The following is a 10,156-nucleotide window of genomic DNA, read 5'->3' on the forward strand; positions in this document are numbered from 1 at the left end:
TATAATAGCCTACCAGTAAAGTGCATCAAAAGAATCAGTTCATGAAAGTCAGTATAGACTGTGACATTCCAGTCTAGTCATTTCTAGAGCATCATAAAGGGCTATTTTGATTGCTTTCCCCTCACAGGGTTGTCCTGGTTTCAACTGAGGTGCAATTATTTTCTTTCTAGAAGCTGGTACAGCACTGTGTTTTGGATTTAGGATGAGAATAATACTGATAACACACTGATGTTGTAGTCATTGCTGTGCAGTGCTCGCACCAAGTCAACAGCTCTTCAGCTTCTCACCCCACCAGTGAGGAGGCTTGGGGTGAACAACAGGCTGGGAAGGGATACAGCCGGGACAGCTGACCCAAACTGGCCAAAGGAATATTCCATACTATATGGCATCATGCTGAACAAAAAAACTGGGGAGAGTTGGCTGGGAGGCAGTGGCCTGTTGCTTGGAGACTGGGTGGGCATCAATCAGCAGGTGCTGAGCGATTACACTGTTCACCACTTGCTTGTATACTCTTTTTTAGTTATTATTTTACCTTCCTTTTCTGTTCTACTACACTGTCTTTATCTCAAGCCACTAGTTTTGCCTTCTTTCCAATTCTCCTCACTGTCCCAGTGATGTGGAGGAAAGTGAGTGAACAACTGTGCAGCATTTAGCTGCCTGGCAGGTTAAACCACAAGGGCCTTCATTACAATCATCATTTAAAAACTAAAACTAGGTGCCCAACAGCCAGGGAGGGAAAAAAAGCAAACCAACAAACAACAACAAACCAACCAACAGACCGGGGGGAAAAAAAGCCTCCACCACAAAACCCACCCCCTTTTGGCCTCAACTTTTCGGACTCAGAATTCCTGGAATGACAAACAAAATAATACAACAAATAACAGAACAAAACAAAAGATGACAATGTTACAGCTGGTGAGCTTTTTCATAAAGTGTTAAAAATGCATGCGTTCTGCATGTAGATTATGGCAAATCTGCCTCTAGCATAAGATGCAGAGGCAAGAAGCATTTTGTCCTCACAATCATGCTGCACAGATACACTTCTCTTGGATATTGTTTACTACATCTCTTGCTGTGACCATGTACAGTAACTGGAACATCACAGTTAGAGATGGACAGGATAAACAAAAGCAACCTGAGCCATCAAGAAAGCATCTGCCAGCACTTGAGCCATTGTTCTGCACAATATCAAGGCTTGAATTCTGACATAATCCCCTGACATCTCGGGTGATGTCAGCAGGAGTAGCTATTAGAATGAAGAATGATCCCCCACAAGACATTAATTCAGAAAGAATCGATAGCCTTGCAATACATATTTCTCCCTTAACATTCTCCTAAATGGACTTTAATACATTCGAGCCAGAAGGGGAAGCAGGCCTTTTAAGAAAGCTTGTGATATTTCTGTCTTGTGCCTTCTGAATTTTTAGCTTTTCCAACTCCTTGAAGTTTAATTCCACACTTGTGCTTTGATATAATAAAAGCTCCTCATTCCTTTCCAAGGATGCTCAGAGCTTTAACAGTACACTAAGCAAGACCAACCTAAAGATTTTACCTTCCCCCAGTCCTTCTCACCCCCTCTCTCAATTCCCATTTAAGGAGAGAGAACATTCTCCTATCTGAATCCATACCTAGTAGTTTGACAGAGATGAACATCACGGAAAAGAAGAAAAGAAGAAAGCAGGGAGGAAAAAATAAAATCACCACCCCATTTTTATTTCAGACTTGAAAACTCCTGCTCTAATCCTTTCTAATATACAACTTTCTTGTCCTACTATCCTCCATTAGAATCAGTATCTGGGAAAATTTTTCTAGCAGTTTTTTCTCTAGTAAAGGATTCAAATCCTTGCTGCCAGTTAGTTTTGGTATCTACAAATATATGAAGCATGCACACAGAGCCCAGTTGCAACTCCCCGACCAAAACTACATTTAAGTGTCAAATCAGAATCACAGAACCACAGATCATTCACTAACAGCAACATCAGCAGTGAAAGATCTGAGTGACATTTTACGGATTCCCTTCCTCATAGTTTCAAAATTTAAATTAACACCTGAAGATGACCTAGAAATAAAGTCAAGCAAAGTAAAAAAAGTAACTCATGAAAACTTAGTTCATGCTACAAACTAACAACGTAAGTTTGGACAGAGCTATAGCCACTCAATCAAGTCATCAATAAGGCAGAATTTGGACGCTGAGCACTGAAAGAAGTTTCTAAGTGTTCATCACATGCTAATCTCTACCATGAAAAGAGTCTACAGACTTACAGATTCTCCCTGCTTATTGATTTTCTCACCAGGGATGCATAATGGAAGAATGATACTGGTCTCGTGGAGTATTATCCACCCTTTCTTAGCTGCCTTCAGCAATCATAGGCTCAGCTTGAATGCGGACGCTCAGTTTCTCAGATTTCTCTGCTGACACAAAATTCTGCAGCAAGAGCATCAAGGGAGTGCAAGGACCACACTGATGTTTACTGCGTGAACAAATGTAGAAATCCCCACTCCTGCTCAGCAGGAGAGCTCCTTCCTACTGGGCTATAGGCTTATTCCAACAGGATGGTATGGTATTTCCTCTATGGTTTGTCTGCCAGGAAAGTAATTTCCTATTTTTGTCCTGTTGTGAGCTAGTAGAAGCTGGCATTGATGGAGGCTGGGAAGAATGAGAGGTTGATTTGCTTGTGGTTTAACCAAACATATGTTTACAATTACCCCATTCATCATGCCCTGTCTGTGCAAAACTGTCTTTTTTGGAACGTCCCCATGGTCCTTGGGTTTGGCCTCCAAAAAAGCTAAAACAGACTCACTAAGAAATGCATTGTTTGAATATTACAGCTAGAGCAACAAAACCGTCCAATGGTTAATATTGCAACCATTAATGCAATTGTTGAGCACTAAGATAAACATAGCTGCTCAACTTGTTGCTGTTGGCCTAAGGATGACAGCTCAACAGCAGGAGTGTAAGATAATGGGAAAACCTCTTGCAGTCTTCCCCTGGAGTCCAGCAAAAGAATACAACAGAAATAGGGCACCGTATTTCTTTCCCAAATATTCTACAGCATCTGCGCACAAGAAGAGAATGCAGAGATGGTAGTGGTGCTCCCAGTAAGTTTGTCTGGGGCACTCACCACCTCCACATCTGTCATAGGTTAGCAAGCATAGTCCCGGAAGGGACGTCCTTGCTAAGGGGTGCTTACAGTTTTCTCTGGGAACTGATAGAACCTATCAGCTGGCCAGTTTGAATATGGACAATTCTCTAAGCCACTTAAAGTTGTGATCACCTCTGTGATCCACATTTAAGAATAGGCAAACTCCCCCTCCAAGCTCTCTCTCTCGTTTCCGGCGCTGGCACAGGTGGCTGCAGGCCCCGTGTGGGGGCCAGCGGGCCCGGCCAGGCCCTGCTTGGGCCAGGCCGGGCCGGGCCACGGCCATCCTGAAGCCGATGGACCTGTTCCAGCCGTGGAACCCCCCCCCACTGCCTTGCCGTGGGCAGCCGGAGCGGCTCGGCTCTCCCCCCTCTCCACTGCGATAAGAAAAATTCAACATTCCAGCTGTAAAGCTGCAAGGCTGAGGTGAGAGTAACCCTTTTATTGCTGTGAAGAGCTGAAAACCTGAGGGAAGAGAGAGAGGAGATGCTTAAAGCTGAAATTCTGTTGTGAAGCTATGATATATCAGAGTATCCTGTTGTAATTTCATGAAGATATGGGGGGTGGAGTGTTCAACTCGTGAGCAAAAGCACCTGCGCTGAGATAGGCAGATGCTGACGCAGCTGTAATTTCATGAGAAGTTTGGACAGGGAGAGATGAACCAGATGAGGACTTTTGCTCCAAACGGGAAAGGAGAAAACCTCAGTCCGTAGAGATGCTCCCAGAGATAGTCCTAAAGATGAAGATGATGAAGACCCTTTGCTCCCAGGGAAGGAGAAGGGCCTCTGTTTTTGTTTCTGAACGGCTCAACCTTAAAATTGTACCCCAAAAAACTTCAAGAGTGGACCCTCGAAGGCAGTTGCGGGAAAAGCTGCAAGTCGGGGGAAAGGACTCACACGCAGGCAGAGAGACTCCTCTTCCTAAATGGACTGAACAATATTTGGAAGTGGGCGGCTGTCTCGTTGTGATAATGTTTTCATAGCATGAGCAAGAAGAGACTTCTCTTTCTAAATGGACTGAACAAGGTTATTATGGAAGTGGTAAACAGACTAAACATCTCAAGGGTTGTCTTTTCACATTGTCAGTGGGAGAAGGGAGGAAGGTGGGGGGAGGAGGAGAGTTCTGAAGGTGTGGTATAATTTTTTTTCTTCTTTTAGGTCTGTTAATAAACTTCTTTATATTCTTTCAAGTTTGGTGCCTGTTTTGCATTTCTCCTAATTCTTATCTCACAGCAGATAAACAGTAATGAGTATTTTGGACCAAACCACTACAACATCCAAGGACTGTGACTATCCCCATCGTCCCAAAGCTTTTTCATAAATACACTGCACAGTATAATTAAGACTTGCAACCCCACTCACCCTCTCCCCAGTTATTACTTAAGGGAAGAATAAACAGTCTGTTCCATCATCATGTGGTAAAGGGGGAGTTTCTCACTGCTGATCCTTTCTCCAACAGGTCAAACTATTCCAGCAAATATGCCTTATCCCATCATACCTGAAACAGCATAAACTCAAAGACAGCAGTCTTGAAAGCTGCAAAGATTTCCAGGAAAGACACATTTCACCTCTCTCAGTGTCAATCAGGTAGACTTTCATGCCATGCACCTAGATTATTCTAGATCTAGTTTGGCAATCTGCAAGCTTGATATAACCTGTAATTTTACTTCATATCATATGTCAGAGAACTACACATTTTCCTCAACCATTTTACTCTCTCCAAAGTTATCATTTGATACCCAGGGATATAACAACTTACCAAAGATTTCTGAAGGGATTCAGGAAGAAGGTCCCTCACACTAATTTACAGCAGTACTTACATGTTGTATAATCCATGATACTGAAGAAGGTGTCCTACTCTGCTAAAAAGATCATCCACTTTAAAACAACTGATCTTCATGACAGACAGCTTTTGCTGCACCCATTCAGGAGTGGTAATCTGCATTCCCCATGGGTTAACTAACTGGGATGCAATTAGCAGATTTCATTAAAAGCTCTCTTGACTTGTAAACGAGCATTAGTGTTGGGCTTCGAAGAACACATCCTTAATTCGTCCTGACTATATCTTTTGTTCAATCTACACCTGAGTCTCTGGTCAATGCCACTACAGGTTGCTTGCCTGTAAAAACCCAAGCAGCAGCCATAAAGCTGTTGCCACCTTCTAACAGAAGGTGACTCACCCAGCGCTCAAAATCTCCTACTTTTGTGAGTGACTCCTCACCATCAATCAGAAATCTCTGGTTTTTTCTGTTACAGAGACCAGGAAAAACAGAACTGTTCACAAGGGCACTACTCTAAAGCAGGGGATGAAATTGCAATGCCTTGAGTCCTGAGACCCATGTCCATCTGCTCTGCATGAACTGGTCCATCTACGACTTATGAAGGACCCTAGGAAGGCAAGGAGGGAAAGAAGTTTTCAGTCGATGGATGCATATTAGTGTGAATGTGAACATCTCTTTTTTAAAGAGTTTCAGGATACCTTGGCACTGATTCAGTGCTCCTATGTACATCTGAAGTCCAAAAGCTGCTAGAAACCATAAACACCACCATTTTCAGATGAATGTACCTGTACGAAAAATGTAGTGTCTATCTCTCTACACCAGGTACCTGCTGACAAGATGGTATCCAGGGAAATAAAGCATGTAAGAAAAGGGAATGTCAAATACATCCAACCAAATCTTATAAAGTCAGGCTATTTCGGTTGTTTCATCACTGAAGACATTAAGAGACTGTTTGTAGACAGGATGCCTCATACTGATCAACAGTTTTCTTTAATGATGCACCCATAGTGGAATCTGGCTTTCTAGGACAGTACTCTCCAAATCCACAATGAGACAGAGGAGCCATATTGAGCTAAAGGGAGAACTGCTGTCCAATTCAACAGATGGCATGAGAATAGGAAAGACCTGGCACGGCACTAGTTCAGAAGTGCACAGTTCAACATGTATAAAGAAAGAGAAGTCAGTGAGGTGACATCTGTTTACTTCATAACATTATGTTTCAAAACAACCACTGGTTTGGGAGAAAAAGGGAATCAAGACTACTTTGCCACATCCAAGTTTAGACTGCAACATGCTCTCCTGACCAGCAGGCAGTGCAAGGACAGCAGACCTGTAAATAAAGCTCAGTGACAATAAAGGGTTCCTTGGTAACCTCGTTCCTTGTAATTCCTAAAAAAGATTGTGGGGTTTCAACTTTTTGGTAAAGGATCTCCATTCCTAGATTTCCCTGGGTGAACAGTTGCAACTGGTGTATTTTGGACATGGCCAGGAGCAGGTCCAGTTTCCAAGAAAAACAATCCCAACTTCTTAGCCTGCTTTCCTACAGAAGGAGGCTTATGCAATCACACTGTAGCCAAGCCAGCTGGCAAGCTGCATGCAAGCCTGACAGAGGCAGAGGTCTCAGGAGTTATCTTCCTTGTTTGTGAAAACACTGGGCCAGGTGGGCACACTTAAGAAACACTGCACTATGAACTGGCATCAACGTTCTCATAGCTGAGATAAATCCAAAGAAAAGCAGGCTTCCTTAGTCTTAGTTTGGACAAAAATGTTGGCTTAAAGCGAAGAAAAGCTTTTCCCCTGACCCCATTAATAAAGTTCACTCAGAGGTTTAGAATAAAAAGGCCAGCAGAAAATAGTAGTGGGTTTCACCACAGTGTTTTCTGCAACCAGTGGAATTTTTAATTGAGCAAATACTTAAATGCATCCTAAAAATGCATACCACTGGACATCAAAAGGTGCCCCTCCAGCTACTCCCCCACCCCCCATTTCAGTGGTCTGAAGAAGCACCTGAGTGCATTTCACACACAAACATACACACACACTTCCCAAGACAGATCTGAGCTGGTCTAAGCAGAAGTTATACCTAGAAATCTGGCCTCATATAGCACGGTCACCTCCCTAACCACACGTAGAGAGGCACAGCAAAAGGGAGCGACAGCAGGTTCCCACCCAGAGTGACACTACCCGGGAGCCCCTCAGTTTGCCTGCTGCCACTGCTACGCACGCCCAAGGAAGCTGACAGTGCCTCATAGTCTAGAGGGACATCTGCTAGTTTGAGGCTGTCAGAAAACAAATTCCCAGCGCAACACTCTGGTGCTGCTGGCAGAAGCAGTGCATGACCCAGCTATGCCTCTCCTCTGCCAGCTGGGAACTCCCTGCCTTGGAAGGATACCTTTGCCAGAAAGATCCAGATACTTTTTGCCCATTTACATCCCAAGCACAGATGAGAACATGACCAAAGATTTCTAAAAAATCTTTGTGACAATTCTTGCTGGAGTCATTTAAGCTCTCGCAAGACAGAGGGCTGCAAACACTTGTTTTATTCACAGAGTGCACACTATACACTTCAGCAGAACTGAGATGCAGAGATCCATTTTGCACTTAGGCAATACTTTTGGACTACGTAGTAAAAAACACAGGAATGAGCTACTGAAATCCAGGTGTGGCTGTATGTGAGGATAAAAGCCAACTCACACAGTGTTAGGAGAGGGGATAGTTTGATTAACAAAACAAAGGAAAACCATGGAAGCACCACAAGATCTTTAATATGTAGCCAGGGCAAACAAGACCTACTTTAAAAACAAATAACCTCCAAGTGAAGAAAATAGATCAGACTATAACATGGTAAAATGATCACCGGAGGCAAGCGTCAGGGTCTGCTGCTCTATCCGTTTACTGTTCGCAGTAAGGCTACCAAAGAGCACTCTTCAGGCTCTGCTGTTTGCTCTACACTGTGCAGGATTCTAACAAGAGTCCGGTGTTGGAGAAAGAAAACCCAAGCAGCTCTGATATTAACATATACCCGTACAAAGGTAGCCAGAGGAATATGGCTCTGGAGTAGCTCTCCTTCTTATGCTGCACTGAGAGGTTAAGCCCTGCAGGAAGACTAACAGCATGGGAAGAGCATCCTGCTTACCTCCTGCACCCTGCCTCAGCCCCAAAACAATCGTCAAGCACAGTCAGAGCTCTCATTTAAAGTTTCAAGCGTATTTCCCCTTTTCCAAGCAGGTGTTCTAATCTCCATGTGTTTGTGGTGGTTTTTTTTAACCTGTCCTCATAACTCACTCCCTTTAATCCCAGGATTAGCCTTGTTGCCCTTCTCTGTACCTTTTCTAGAGCTGTAAGTACAACTACTAGCCTCAAAACACAGGAATAGATGGAGCTGGAGTATTAATGCATCCTTGCTACGCATCCCGCAACATCTCCGTTAAAACACATAAGCACCTTTACAAGGCAAAACAATTTCAGCTGTCCCTTAGAAGCACAACTTACGGTGGCAGACGCTCACATCCCTTCTATCCTGCCCTCTCTTGCTTCACCCCAAACCCAAATTCATTCTGCCTTAGTGAAGGGAAAAGCAAACCACCTTCTTTGGGTCTGTTTTAGAAAACCTGATCAATGCTGCTTTGACATACCAGCAACACATGTTCCCATTTCAACAAATGGGAGCATTTCAGGCAGACCACCACTTCAGATGGAGTGGGGCTCCCGGCTGCTGAATCAGCACTTTCCATCCTGCTGGCAATACAGAGTTATGTGACGCTTCAAAGGAAAGCGGGGAAAAGGGGGAAACGGGTGGGAGGGGGCGCTGGCACTTAAGCAACAGAAGCGGGCAAGAGGATTGTGCAGGAGTTCATCTGCCAAACCAATTAACTGCAAACTGTTCTTATAAAGATGCCACGGTTTCAGCCCCGGTTTGCAGTACCACAGTTATACAATGAGAGCCATGCGTGCGCGGCTCTCCCCGGCGGGGAGCTGGGGCAGGAGAAGCCCCGCACTTCCCCCAGGGAGGGTCTCCCCGGCTATCCACGGGCTCTCGGCACGGCGGGGGCGCGGCAGGGCCGCTCTTCGCGGGCACACGGCCGCCCGGCTGCCGCCGCACATCCCCGCCGCGGATGAGCAGGAAGGTGGCAGCACTCCGGGGTGGCATTTCTGCGAACTACCCATCCGCCAGCTCTCCCGCAACGATGAACGCAGCGCGGGGAACACCGGGGAGTTTGGGCGCCAGCAGCACCACCAGCAGCTGGCGGGGCAGGTCTTCGCTCTCCTCGAGCGCGGGGCGACGGGAAAGCCCGGCACCGCCGGGGCGAGGCGCGCAGCAGGCGAGCAAACAAAACGCGGCAAGGAAGCCCCGAGACGGGGAAAAGGGCCGATCCCCGGAGCCCCGCGGCCGCGGGCCGAACGCCGTCCGACCCCGGGGGCTCCGCGCCGGGCGGCGGGCGGTGCGCGGGGGGCGCTCCCCGCGGGCACTGGGGGGGGCTCGCCGGCGGCCCCAGGAAAAGGAAGTTTGCTCTCCTCCTCCTCCTCCCACCGGCCTCCGCCACCGAGGAGCCGGCGAGCCCTCACCCACCCCGGCCCGGCCTCCCCCCGCTGCGGCTCCCCAGAGGCAGCAGCAGCCGCCGCCCCCCTGCGCACCCCGCGCCGTCCCCCGGCCCCTTACCTGCTGGGCGGGCGGCCGGCCGGCACCGTCCCCGCCGGGCGCCACGCACCCGCCAAGTTTGGGGCGGGCGCAGGGGGTCGGGGGAAGGGTCGTGCGCGGCGGTGGCGGGGACAGGAGCGCGGGCGGGGAGGGGGATCCTCCGGGCGGCGGGGCGGAGTGGGGCGCGGGCGGGGGAGAGCGAGCTCTCGGAGCCACGCGCCTCAAAACCAACAATAACAAAAGAAAAAAATTAAACTGAAAAAAATTAAATTAAAAATCAAATATATATTAAAAAAAAAAAGGCAATTAAACAAGTTAAAAAAAAAAAAAAAAAAGAAAAAACAGGCAAAACACACCCAACACGAACGGGGACGTTCGCGCCTCTGCAAGGCGTCCCCGGGCTGCGGGAGGGATCTGCGGAGAAAACTTCTGCCCGCCTGTCCGCGCTGCTGCCGCCGGCTCCGGTGCTAACGGCGCCCGCCGCGCTCTCCCCTCGCGCCCAGCTGACTCCCGGCGGCCCCGCCCCGCTCCCGCCTCGGCCCCGCCCCGCTCCCGCCCCCGCCGCACGCAGCCGCAGCCCCGGCCCGCGCCTCGCCG

The 10,156-nt window shown here is 47.4% G+C and overlaps 1 protein-coding gene across 3 annotated transcripts in view; it reads right to left on the bottom strand.

Moving 5' to 3' along the window:
* Window positions 1-10,057, bottom strand: part of GRB10 (growth factor receptor bound protein 10) — a 146,055-nt gene extending 135,998 nt beyond the window's left edge. Inside the window, exon 1 of one of the 3 annotated variants that reach the window (XM_042048690.1) lies at window positions 9,916-10,057. The gene's annotated coding sequence lies outside the window, so the exon portion shown is untranslated. Of the gene's footprint in view, window positions 1-9,580; window positions 9,664-9,915 lie in introns of those variants that run through there. The other 2 variants (XM_042048694.1, XM_042048691.1) reach the window with 2 other exon arrangements.
* Window positions 10,058-10,156: the final 99 nt, after the last annotated feature.

Source organism: Corvus kubaryi, unplaced genomic scaffold (genome assembly GCF_017639235.1).
Source record: "Corvus kubaryi isolate FWS band 111438036 unplaced genomic scaffold, C.kubaryi_AGA036_p1.0 68, whole genome shotgun sequence".
Lineage (NCBI taxonomy): Eukaryota > Metazoa > Chordata > Aves > Passeriformes > Corvidae > Corvus > Corvus kubaryi.